At 35.6% G+C, this 13192-nt stretch overlaps 1 protein-coding gene across 1 annotated transcript in view; it reads left to right on the top strand.

Moving 5' to 3' along the window:
• LOC110261071 (uncharacterized) overlaps positions 1-13192 on the top strand; it is an 856894-nt gene that overhangs the window by 776798 nt on the left and 66904 nt on the right. The window contains exons 20-21 of the mRNA XM_084969796.1: positions 1035-1152; positions 11137-11239. The gene's annotated coding sequence lies outside the window, so the exon portion shown is untranslated. The remainder of the gene's footprint in view (positions 1-1034; positions 1153-11136; positions 11240-13192) is intronic.

Genomic DNA, 13192 nt, shown 5'->3' with positions numbered 1-13192 from the left:
TTGTCTTTGGTATATTTGGAGATGAGCCAAATTTCTCTTCCTTATTGCAGTAGTCTTGACAGCTATTGCAATAGTCCTGAATAAAGTCCCCCCCCCCCGCCAATCTAAGAAGTGTGAGCATAATTTTTTCTTTAGCAATTATAGACAAGTTCACAATCAAATCAGAATACGGGGCCATCTCAAAATAAGACATGAGATGTTTTACATTCATTAGTCTCTGTTACTATTAACAATATTTTCCATTGTCAAAAATAGCAACATTTCATTATGCTCCAATTTCCCTTTCTTTTAGGGATTTTTAAGCTTTAATTGATGTGCATGTATTTGTGTGTATACTCTATAATGAGAAACTTGAATTGGCTTCCTCATCAGAGGTTTTTCAGTGCCTTCCAAATTTATACTTTTTTAAATTTTTTACATGAATTGCCTGGCTTTTCAAGGCAAATGACACCATAAAATGAGTAACTTGTTTATTAGAGTACATTCATTAAGAAAAAGGAAATAAATACAGATAGAGAACCAAAATCTCCATAGCGTATACTGTTATCAGGTAATTTTAGATGTGTGATTTAAATGTTGGTTACATTATCTTGAGTTTTTGAGATTTGCTCTAAGTTTGATAGAAAACTCCATCCAACAAAGATTCAGGAAGTTTAAGTAATATGCTTAGAACACAGTGATGGAGCAGGAACTTCAAGGTTGTCTCTAAAAACCAGAGCTATATAGATTCACTTTTCTTTATGAAATATTTGCCAACTACATATAATGGGCAGGGAACTAAAGTAAAATCAGTTTGTTTTATTGTGATTTAATAAATCATCTGAAACGGTGAAAATTTATTGATTTTTATTTCAGACGGAAAACTTATTTAGAGCAATGCTTATATTGATATACATTAAATGGGTTATTGTTCTCACTGTAGATTATGTAGTGGTTAATTATATATATAATTATCTAATATTCAAACGTGCAAAGTAACTCTATAATCCCTGATTCTAATGAATTGATTACCTCTCTTCCAATTACTATACCAGAGTGGGCCACCAGGTGTCATTGTGATGTAGGAATTATCTAAAAAGGCCCCTCAACAAGAGAGCTCACTTTCTGGGTAAAAAAACAAAACAAAACCTCTATTCTGCCTTCTCCAGTATGGTAAGTGAATTTTGTGTCCACTCAGCCCTTTCCTATCCATCTGCCTGGGAAAATATTACAGTTATTTTACTGAAGTAAAATTATTTTACCAGCCAGAGAAATGTAATAGACATCTTTGGATATTCAAAGTAGGGCTTATTCCTGACAGATTTAATAAAAAAGAAAAATAATTTTTTAGAATAGCAATAAAAAAGATAACATCCTCTGGAATAAACCTAACAAAAATATACAAAACCCATATTTTTGTTAGGTTTATTACTTTATTACTGGAATTTGCTATTCAACATTTCCAGACTGTACTTGACTACGAGTAGCTGAAACCATGGAAGGTGAAATATTGAATAAAGGGAGGAGTACTGTAGGTAAATTAATCCAGTTTTTAAAAGGCAAATGGCTTCTTTTGGACCTAATAACCACATTGAAATTATTGCTTAAAATGAAAACAGAAACAGTGTCTGAGTTGTAGGAAACATTTGCTCAACAAAAGTGCTTGTGAAAATTTCTGACTTTCCAGAAATGAAAAATAATTTTTGTATAAAGTTTGAAATTAAAGTCATATATTAAAAGAGTTTGGTAAACTACAGTTTGTATTTCCTGATCTCCTTCCCCCTGTTTCTGAGCTCTGACTTAAGGCAAAGATGAAGCCTGTTAGGTGATATTTATGAAAGAAAATTTCTACTTTAGAATATGAAAAGTCAATGTGCTAACCTCCTGGACAGTTCACAGTAACCATAAGATGGACCTTCCTTTTAGTTTTTAGTTGTCTAATCCTGCATATTACATTTAAGAAAAGTTTGGTTCTTAATTAATCATATTAGGACCTAAAATGGAAAACCACAACTCCACTGAAGAGTTCAAATTATATATTAATATTTATTATGGTTGATTTCAAACAGGTACACAAGTAAGTAATAATAAAAGTAAAGGGAACCGGGGAGATGGGATTAAGATAGCGGAATAGAAGGACTGGAGCTCAACTTCTCTCCTAAAAACAACAAAATTCACAACTAAAGACTGAGCAATCTCCACCCAAATAGACCGGAAACCCATACCCTACTCCAGAAGAAAAAGAGGAGGCCACATCCACAGGTAGGAGGGGTGATTTCGTGATATAAACAATCCCACACCTCCCGGGTGGGAAGCTCCACAGACTGAAAACTAACTGGCTCACAGAGACTCACCTACAGAAGTGAGAGTTCTGAGCCCCACATCAAACCCTCACATGCTGGGATCTGTCACTGGGAGAAAGAGCCCCTGGAGCATCTGGCATTGAAGGCCAGTGGCACTTGTGCGCAGGAGCTCCATAGGTCTGGGGGAAACGGAGACCCCATTCTTAAAAGGCGCACACAGACTTTCATGTGCACTAGGTCCCAGGGCAGAGCGAGGTCTCCACAGGAACTGAGGTCAAACCTGACTGCAGTTCTTAGAGGACATCCTGGGAAAACAGGGGTGAATGTGCCTTGTTGTGAGGGAAGGACATTGAAGGCAAAGCTCTCGGGAATATTCAGCAGTTGCCTTTCTCTGGAGGTGGCCATTTTGGGAAAATCTGGCCCCACCCGTCAGTCAGGCTGAGAAGCCCCAGGACAAACAACAATCCAGGTGGGATCACAGCCCCACCCCTCAGTAAACAGGCTACCTAAAGACCCCTCAGGCACACAGCAGCCCCTAATCCCATCCAGAGACTAAGCCCCACCCACCAGAGGGATTAGAATCGGCTCCACCTACCAGTGGGCAGGCATAAGCCCCTCCCATCAGGAAGCCTACAGCAAGCCCCTCATACCGACTTCAGCCACAAGGGGGGCAGACACCAGAAGTAAGAGAGGCTACAGCTCTATTATCTATAAAAAGGTCACAAATGAAAAGACAGAGAACTATAAGTCAGATGAGGGAGAAAGGAAAAACCCAGAAAATCAGCTAAGCAATGAGGAGATTCTCAGCCTCCAGGAAAAAGACTTTAGACTGTCAATTCTGAAGATGATGCAAGACATTGGAAATAAACTGGAGGCAAAGATGGATAACTTACAGGAAACACTGACCAAAGAGATACAAGATATAAAACTTAAACAAAAAGAGATGCAAAATACAATAACTGAAATAAAAAACTTACTAGAAGCAGCTAACAGCAGAATACAGGAGGCAGAAGAACAAATAAGCGAGGTGGAGGACAGATTAGTGGAAATTACAGATGCAGAACAGAAAAGAGAAAAGATTGAAAAAAAAATGAAGAGAGTCTCAGAGAACTCTGGGACAATGTTAAATGCACCAACATCTGTATTATAGGGGTGCCAGAAGGAGAAGAGAGAGAGAAGGGGACAGAAAAAATATTCCAAGAGATAATAGCCAAAAATTTCCCTAACATGGGAAAGGAACCACTTACTCAAATCCAGGAGGCACAACGAGTACCATATAAAATAAACCCAAGGAGGAACACACCAAGACACATAATAATCAAACTGACCAAAATTAAAGAGAAAATCTTGAAAGCAGCTAGGGAAAAGAAACAAGTAACATACAAGGGAACCCCAATAAGGTTATCGGCAGATTTTTCAGCAGAAACTCTGCAGGCCAGAAGGGAGTGGCAGGATATACTTAATGTGATGAAAGGAAAAAACCTCCAACCAAGATTACTCTACCCAGCAAGGCTCTCATTCAGATTTGAAGGAGAAATAAAAACCTTCTCAGATAAGCAAAAGCTGAGAGAATTCAGCAACACTAAACCAGCCTTACAACAAATACCAAAGGAACTTCTCTAGGCAGGAAAGAAAAGATCAGCAACAGGAAACAAAAATTCCACAAATGACAAGGCTCACCAGGAAAGGTATATATACAGTAAAGATATGAAATCATCCAGGCACAATTATACCATCAAAATCAGAAATCATGAGAAGAGGTGGGTACAAATGCGGGACACCAGAGATGAACTTGCAATTAAGAGAACAACAAGTTAAAACAATCTCATATACATGTAGACTCTTACATCAAAACTTCAGAATGACTGCAAACCACAAATCTACAACTGATACACAAACAAGGAATCTCTGGAGAAGATATATATCTCATAGTAAATAAGTGCATAATCCACCATGAAGGGGGTCATTTGACATCATTCTTGGAATGCTGAAGTCTTCTTAGATCTGATTCTGATTTCCTCTCCATCAAAGAACTTATGATAATTATAATTAAATAATGCCACTGTACAATTAAATAATACAGTTCTACAATTGTATTATTAATAACCATTTCTCTCCATGGTACAATGTAAAGTCTATAATGTCTTGTTTATCACATCACCTAGAATGGTGTAATGCCTTTATTGAAGAATCAATGAGATGGAACAAATTGTGAGGACATATTTATATAGTTACACTGTTTTTTAACCAATTATGCATTTTATATTTTACTTATTTTCAGAGGGTGTATTATTTTTGTTTTGCTTACCAGCTGTTATTCTTTTTACTATGCTATATAAAATATTTAATGGTATATGAGACTTTTTTCTTTATAAATTTTAGTTGCATAATATAACAATTTAATATAATGCTAATTTTTAAAGAAAAATTGAAATGTAATAGATAAAACTAAGTAGTAAAGATGAAAGCCATAAAATTGGGATAAAGTATACAATAAATTTCCTATTTGTCTCAGCATATTTTCCATTCCACTTCTCCAGTGGGAGTCACTTAATCTGCTTCTTAAGATCCGTGTTATAATAATCTGTGTGAATGTAATTGTGTGTAAATGTATGTATTTTATTCTGTAAAAAATAAATAAATTAATTAATTAAAAAAACAAGTAAAGGGAACCATGTAATTAATCTACATATACCCATCACCCAATGATGATAATTTTCAACTCATATTTAATCTTTTGTCTATACTGACCACCATATCTACTTCTCTGCATTATTATGAAGCAAATCCAGACTATTTGAAATAATATTATAAGTTATTAGGAACTTTATACTTATTCCTATTATTATAACATGGGTACAGCTAAGATATTAGCATTAATAGCCATCAGCACAATAAAATAGTACATTGCGTTTGTATAGTTCTTTAGTTTATCAAACTTTACTTGTACCTTGTGGCATATATCACATGAACTTAGCAGCTTCCCCAGACCTAGATATTTTTCTGATGGAATCCCTGGCTATAATAACAAATATGCTTTTTTTCATTGTATAATAAAATATGTCAATTTTGGAACATCTGCATAGCTTCATGAACCAATATTTTACAGATGACCAATATATATTACAGAGTCATGCATGGGCAAACGACTTGTTCAAAGTAAAGAGAGACCATGGATTTTAACACAGAAGAGTGTGAAAAGATCAATGATATGTCTTTACATTTCACATTGCAGCTAGCTAAAAACTGCCATCTGTTGAGTTTAATAGTATCAAAGAAAAATATCCATAATTATCTAAAAGGCTATTACAATACTATTTCCACAAACAACCCAATTGAAAAATTAGAAGAATTTATTAGAAGACCTAAATAGACATTTCTTCAGAGATTATATGGTTCCATTGTGGCTCAGTGGGTTAAGAACCCCAGTGTAGTCTATGTGAGGATGCAATTCTATCCCTGACCTTTCTCAGTGGGTTAAGGATCTGGTGTTGCTACAAGCTGTCGTATAGGTTCCAGATGCAGCTTAGATCTGGTGTCGCTGTGGGGTAGGCCTCAGGTACAGCTCTGATTTGACCCCTAGCCCCAGACCTTCTATATGCCATGGGTGCAGGCATTAAAAAAAGAGAAGAAGATGACATATAGATAGCCAATAGGTACATGAAAAGAATGTTCAAATCACTAATTATTAGAGACATGCAAATCAAAACTACAATGAGATACCACCTCACACCAGTCAGAATGGCCATCATTAATAAGAAGGTATGGAGAGGAAAGGGAACCCTCCTACACTGTTGGGAATGTAGATTGTTACAACCACTATGGAAAACAGTATGGAGGTTCCTCAGAAAATTAAATATGGAACTACCATATGACCCAGCAATCCCACTTCTGGGCATATATCCAGACCAAAAAACTATAATTCAAAAAGATACATGTATTCATATATTCATAGCACTAATCACAATAGCCAATATTTGGAAACAACCTAAATGTCCTTTGACAAATGAATGGATTAAGAAGATGTGGTATATATACACAATGGAATACTACTCAGCCATAAAAAAGACAAAAATGATACCATTTGCAGCAACATGGATGCAACTGGAGATTTTCATACTAAGTGAAGTAAATCAGGAAGAAGAAGACAAATACTATATGGTATCACTCATATGTGGAACCTAAAATATGGCACATAGGAACCTATCTACAGAGCAGAAGCATACTCAAACATAGAGAACAGACTTGTGGTTGCTACGGGGGTTGGGGGAGGAGTGGGATGTACTGGGGGTTTGGGGTTAGTAGATACAAACTATTACATTTAGAATGGTGACAGTGGGGTTCTACTCTAAAGCACAGGGAACTACATCCAGTCTCATGGGATAGAACATGATGGGGGATGATATGAGAAAAAGAATGTTTATATAGTATGACTCGGTCACTTTGCAGTACAGCAGAAATTGGCACAATGTTGTAAATCACTATAATAAAAAACAAACACTATTCCCTTTTTCAACTGCATTTTTGTGTGAGGCTAGATTTTCTTTATATACTCCAACCAACATGGTATATTAAAACAGATTGGATGCACAAGCAGAAATGGAAATGTAATTGTCTTCTATTAAGCCTGACATGAAGGGGTTTTCAAAATTGTAAAACACTTTCCCCACTATTTTTTGAAAATATAGGCAATTTTCCAAAGTTCGGTTTTTAATATTACAATGTATTGATCTATCATCATCATTGCAAAATAAATAATAAATATTTAAAAATTTTTAGTTTATTTCTAAATATGATAAATATTGACAGATAGAACCCATGTAAACAAAAATGCTCTGTGGTCTACAAATCCACTGAGAGATCACAAAGACAAAAGTAATTTCCCCCTTTTATGTGCCCATGCTGATACAGCGCATTACATAAATGTTATTAAGATAAATAATAATTAGTCCTCAAGTAAGAGGACTTGACAAGGTCATTGTCACACACGGTTCATCCTAACCTTACTTTGTAATTGGGGTGACCATCTGTATTATCAAATTAACTTTATTCAGGGGAAAGGCAAACTTTTATCAGGAGATAGTTTTGCAGGTTGGAGGCAGAAACAGAGAAGTTTTACTTTCTCACAGAAACTGGGAGATAGGGGCACTATCTCCCTTGATGTTAACATTTCAAAAGATGCCTCCAGGTCCTTGAGAAAGACATTCCTAGATCACAAAGCTAACAAAGTGTCAATCTGGTCTTCAAATGATTTATGTACATTTCAAAGACAATAGAGAATACTTAGAATTATAAGATTTCTAAGGTAAATGCTCAAAGAAAAAGGAGGAAAGGGAAAAACTATTTTCAGCAGAGAGAATTAAACCTCTATTTTTAATTTTGTATTTGTCTTTACAGTGTCCAGTCTGGTTACTTCCTGCCACTGTTTATGGTGATTGAGTGGGGCACGCATGGTGAAGAGAGAGGGAGCACTACTCTCTCCTCCCGTCTGACAGCCTCTGACTGTTTTCTGATTTTAGGTGTGCCTTTTTCTCATCTTTCAGAGTCTTTAACTTGGCACTTGCTGGCCAAGCCATGATCTGAAATGATGACTGCTCTGCAAGTGGAGAAGATTGCTTTAATTTGTTCTTGAGGATCCTCGCATGCTGAGACATCTGGGAGCAGCTTTCTCAACTTCCTCCTCCTTGGTCTCAGGCTTATAAGCCCCACATTAACCTCTGGTTAATAAATACCAAGTTAATAAAATGATAAAATGTCCCTTTAGTCATTACCCAAATTATTTCTCATTTTTCCTCCCTTTACAAAATTATTCAGTGTTGTAGGGTTTATTTAAAACGTTTTTTGCTATGCATAGCACCTTTCAGCATGGCCCAAGAGAAAGTTTGGTTCAGTTAATCACTATTAGTGAGTGTGTCTAGGAAAGCTTGCTTCTCTTTCCCCCTGCGATGCTGCACTCTCCTAGTTTTCCTCTCACTCCTTGGTCTCCGGACAAGGTCCTCCTTCTCTACCTGACTCCCACATGCAAGAGAATGTCTCCATGGAATTAAAAGGTCTTTGTTCACTATCACTCAGTAGATGATTTCCTCTAGTTCTATAGATTTAACAGCATCTGATATTGATTAATCTAAATTTTATCTTCAGTTCTCATCTCTCCTATCAGTTCCAAACTTTTATATCCAGTAGCTTACTTGAAAGCTCAGCTTAACAGTTGATAGGCAACTCACACTTAATATGTAAAAATAGGATTTTTTTAAAAAAACTTTATAGTTGATTTACAGTGTTCTATCAATTTCTGCTGTACATCAAAGTGACCCAGTCATATATATACACAGACATTCTTTTTCTCATTTTATCTTCTATCAGATTCTGTCACAAGTGATTGGATATAATTCCCTGTGTTGTACAGAAGGACTTGTCATTGCTTGTGCATTCTAAATGTAATAGTTTGTATGTACTGTCCCCAAATTCCCCATCCATCCCAGTGGAATTTTTGATGTCTCCCAGTTCTACCCTCTTTTCAGGCTTCTTAATTCAACAGCATTGTATATTCAATTGCTCAATCAAAACACAAAAGGAAATAAAATCCTAGAAGCCATTTCATTGACTTACTCAGTCCATATCAGACCCATTAGCAATTTCTGTTAATTCTACTGCTGAAGTATATTTTATATCCAGTTCCTTTCTCAATGCTTATAGCTGCCACCCAAGTCCATACCACAATCCTTTATCAGGAAAGGATGAGAAGCTGCCTTTAACCAGTCTCTTTGCTTTCACTCTTTAACCTCTTCCCCCATATAGCAACTACCATAATCTTTTAAGAATGTTAATCTTATTATTTCGATAATCTCATGATAAACCTTTAAGAATTTTCCATTGCACTGAGAATTAAATTAAAAATCTTTATTGGAATGTTTTTCAACTTTTTGTTCAAATGCCTCTAAATATTTTTAAATGGACAACTAAGAGTAAATTTTGGAGAAAATTCTTATGATTTAAAAAATCAATATTTTAAAATAAAAAGATTATGTAATTCTCCTAAATGTATAAATATATTGAACTAATTTTTAAATTTAATAAGCAAAATTATTTTGTAAAATCATCCTTTAGTAAGATGCCTAGGACTTTCTTCTTCAATTTGATCATATTTCTATAGATTAAAATTTTTTTATAGCTGGAAAAGACAGGCACTAAATTTTGGCATTAGTTCCATTCCTAATGTGCATGTTAGGATTTTTATTTTATCTTTTGCATAACCAGATTTCAACAGGTTATTCAGATATATCTTAAAAGCATGATGGAGAGATGAATCTTTAAGAATTATTATATATAGTTATATGTTTGTTGCTTCATTTCATGATTAAAAGTATTAATTTATGATAATGCATTAGATAGAACAAGCACATCCTATTAACATCTTAGAGGGAGGAATCCATCCTAATGACCAAAGTTGATTTTCTGTAGTTCACAACATGTAATCTGGAAACATTTTGTTCTAGCCCATACTTAAGTGGATATTAAGAATGCAATTCAATCAACTTTGTAGAAATTAACAGCAAAAAAAAAAAGTATTAGTCATTATTAAGCATGTGCTTATAAAAAGTGTACTTTTTACAGGAAAATCTATAACATATTCCTGTTAATTTAAATATAATAGATGAATCATGTAAATATATAAAATAGTGGATAAGTAGTTGAGTAACAATAAGCCAGAGGCTTTCCTCCAGGTAAAATAATAAGTGTGTATTTACCATACTCAGTGAACTTGCAGCAACAGTTAATGAGATGTATATCTTCCAACTCTGAGTAAATATTTACAAATTTTAAAAATTTATATATTTTTTCCAATATGTATATTTTTTTATTCATGAGTTAATTTTGATCATAAGTCAACTTTTAAAAAAATCTTTGCTCTCCTTCAGATCATGCAGAGCATGCCATTGGAGACACAGACTACCTCATGGACAGTGGCAGTGCACACTGTGGCTTTGGCTGTATTATTAGAGCTCGTCCTAGCTATGGCCCTCCTTACGTCCTTATCCAAACTGGGTCTTCTGTAAAATAGAACTTACAATCATTGAGTCTTTGAGTATCCCTCATATACAAATTTTAATGTATGCCTTTTTCTACAGATTTCTTTCTAAAAGGGATTATAGTTATTTTCAATTGATACCATGATCATCTTGTTTAACTTTTTCTCCTTAAATCTTTCCTCTTACTCTTTCAGAAAATTTTAACAATTAAAAAATCCATACATTTTAAAAGATGTATTTTTCACAGAAAAATTTAAATAGAATTGTTTAATGATTTTGAAAGGATAAAATGGTCTCAATGCTAACTTTTTTTTTCAAATCATGTACCATGTTGCTGTAGTTTTCTTTTTCTAGTTTAATTCTTTTGAAAATCATGATTCAGATTGCAGATGCAGTCACAGCAGGCTCTCTTTCCAAGGTATGGGTCAATCCATCAGGACATATGCAGTTGCCTGTTCTCAAAAACCAGTCTCAGCAAGAAATGAGCAATGGAATTTTATTAATCCAAGGCAGAATTTTATAAAACAGGTTGTAATTTTAGGATCTACTTTGTATATCCCCTTGAGTTTGGTATATTGATTCTTTAATATTATTTTGTTTTTCTACATGATAAGAAATATGAAGAATCTTAATTTTTTTCTTAGTAAAGGTAAAGCATAATTATGTAAAAATTGAGGAAGGAGAAAGAATAAAACATATCTTTGGAAGCATGTCTATGGTTTGGAGCACAGATTTAGGGTGTAATTGACTAGGTTCAAATCTCAGATTCACCAGGAACTATATGACCTTGGGAATGTGACTTGTCTGTGCTCCTGTTTCTTCAGTTGTAAAATGAAGATGATGTCAATAGTAGCCATACTACATATAGGCTTGCTGTGAGATGAAATGAGTCACCCAGAAAAACTATCTGGCTCCAGAAAGTATTCAGTAAGTACTAGCTAACATCATCCAAGGTGACCACTGTTGAAGATTTGCTGTAATGCTTTTTTCTCATGTATTTTTAACATTTGTTATAATTATAATATATCTATGTGTATCTTGCTTTTTTTAAAACTGATTTTTAATATTTTTATGACTGAAAAACTGTTTTTTTGGCATAATCTTTGTAGTAAAAAAATGTAGGGTGTTTTGAACATTGGTTCAAAAATGTTGTTCTGATCACGGAGGTAATTGAAAATGCTTTTCCTAGAGTGTCTGAGAACACTGGTACAAACAGCAGAGGACAGCCCTCCTCATCTGTGAGAATGCACAATGAAACTGAAAATTGGATGCTTGTCTCAAGGGAAATTAGACATTCCTCCCCATAATGCATCTCAGAGGGCACTTATAACGGGGTCCTTATGCTGGCTGCCTCAGTGATAGATAAGTGACTTGCAGTCAATGTCTGTAAGGGAAACAATCCTCTTTACCATCTACCACCAGTCGCTATCTTGTATCACCCAGGATAGTATTCTCAAAGACTCCTGGAGCAGGAAAGAAGCTATAACATTTTGTTGAACAGAAATATCAGGAGGCTACTGTCTTAGTCATTGCCACAACACAGTACTACAGGCTGAATGCTTAAGCATCAGAGATTTATTTCTTACAGTTTTGGAGATTGGGAAATCCAGGATTAAGGTGCTGGCTGATTCAGTTTCTGATGAGAATTCTTTTCCTGGCTGGCACATGGCCACCTTGCTATGTCCTCACAAGGTAAAGAGAGGAGAGGGGAGAGAGAGGTGAAGAGGGAGGGGGGAAGGGATGGAGCAGAGGAGAGAAAAAGAGAGGGAGGGGAACAGGAAGAGAGAGATCTTTCTATTCTTAGAAGACCACCTTCCTAATGAATTAGGGCTCCACCCTTATGGCCTCATTTAACCTTTCTTACCTCTTAAAGACCATATTACCAGATATAATTAATTTGAGGTTAGTCTTTGACATATGAAGGGTTTCAGCATAACACATGCTGTTGCATATGTTGGGTATGTTGTAGGCATTGTGGATATAGAGGCAACCAAAACAAAGTTCCTGCTTTCATGGATTTTTTAAGCCAGTACGGGGCTCAGACAGTAAACAGAATAATATGATATCAGTTGGTACCACTTCTGGTGGATAATTAATGATAGCAAGAGAGAGCAATTTAGATGAATATATGTACTTTAGGGTAAAGTTGGCTAAGGAAGTTTTCTTTGATGATGGGAACATTGGAATAGGGTCTTGACTAACTGAGGGAGGAACTTGTATACCTATTTAGAGAAAGAGCGTTCCAGGCAAAGGGTAAAGCAAATGTCAAGTTCCTGGAGTGGGAGTGTGCTTGAAGTATCCGTGGGACAGTGAGCAGACCAAAGTGGATGAGTGGAATAGACTAGGAGAAAGAACGATGGAAAACATAGTAGGAGAGAGAGCCGGGGCCAGATCATAAAAGGCTGTAGGGCATGGTATCTTTGAGTTTCCTTTCAAGTAGAGAGGAAAAAGCCCTTGGGGGATTTCAGAGGCTGTGTTGAGAGAAGTCGGTAGCAGGCAGGTGGGGAGGCAGGAGGCACTGCTGGAGATAGCAGTCAGAGAAGACTCCTCTCTGACTCACTGTTACGCATCGTCCGAATTCCTGCTTCCTGACCTTTGCTCTGATCTCTTGACATTATACCACTCCTCTCTCCACTTATGTAGTCTTTCATGATCCAGCTTCTGTCATTGACTGATTTTATTCACTTCCAGCATATTTTATACTGAGAAAAACATTTCTGGTGACCTCCCTTCTCATCTTTCAAAGAGTTTAACATTCCTGGATTCTGCCAACAAAATAAGTTACTCGAGAATAATTTCATAAATGTGTATGATTCTGCCTTGCTAAAGTAATACTTTTCCTATCTGATGACTTTTATCTAAATAGAATTCTGGAGTTCC

Source organism: Sus scrofa, chromosome 1 (assembly GCF_054392235.1).
Source record: "Sus scrofa isolate SSC_HxYL_T2T_F1_AM1 chromosome 1, Sscrofa_HxYL_maternal_Yorkshire_Landrace_v2.0, whole genome shotgun sequence".
NCBI lineage: Eukaryota > Metazoa > Chordata > Mammalia > Artiodactyla > Suidae > Sus > Sus scrofa.
This window is presented reverse-complemented; position numbering and strand designations above follow the sequence as displayed.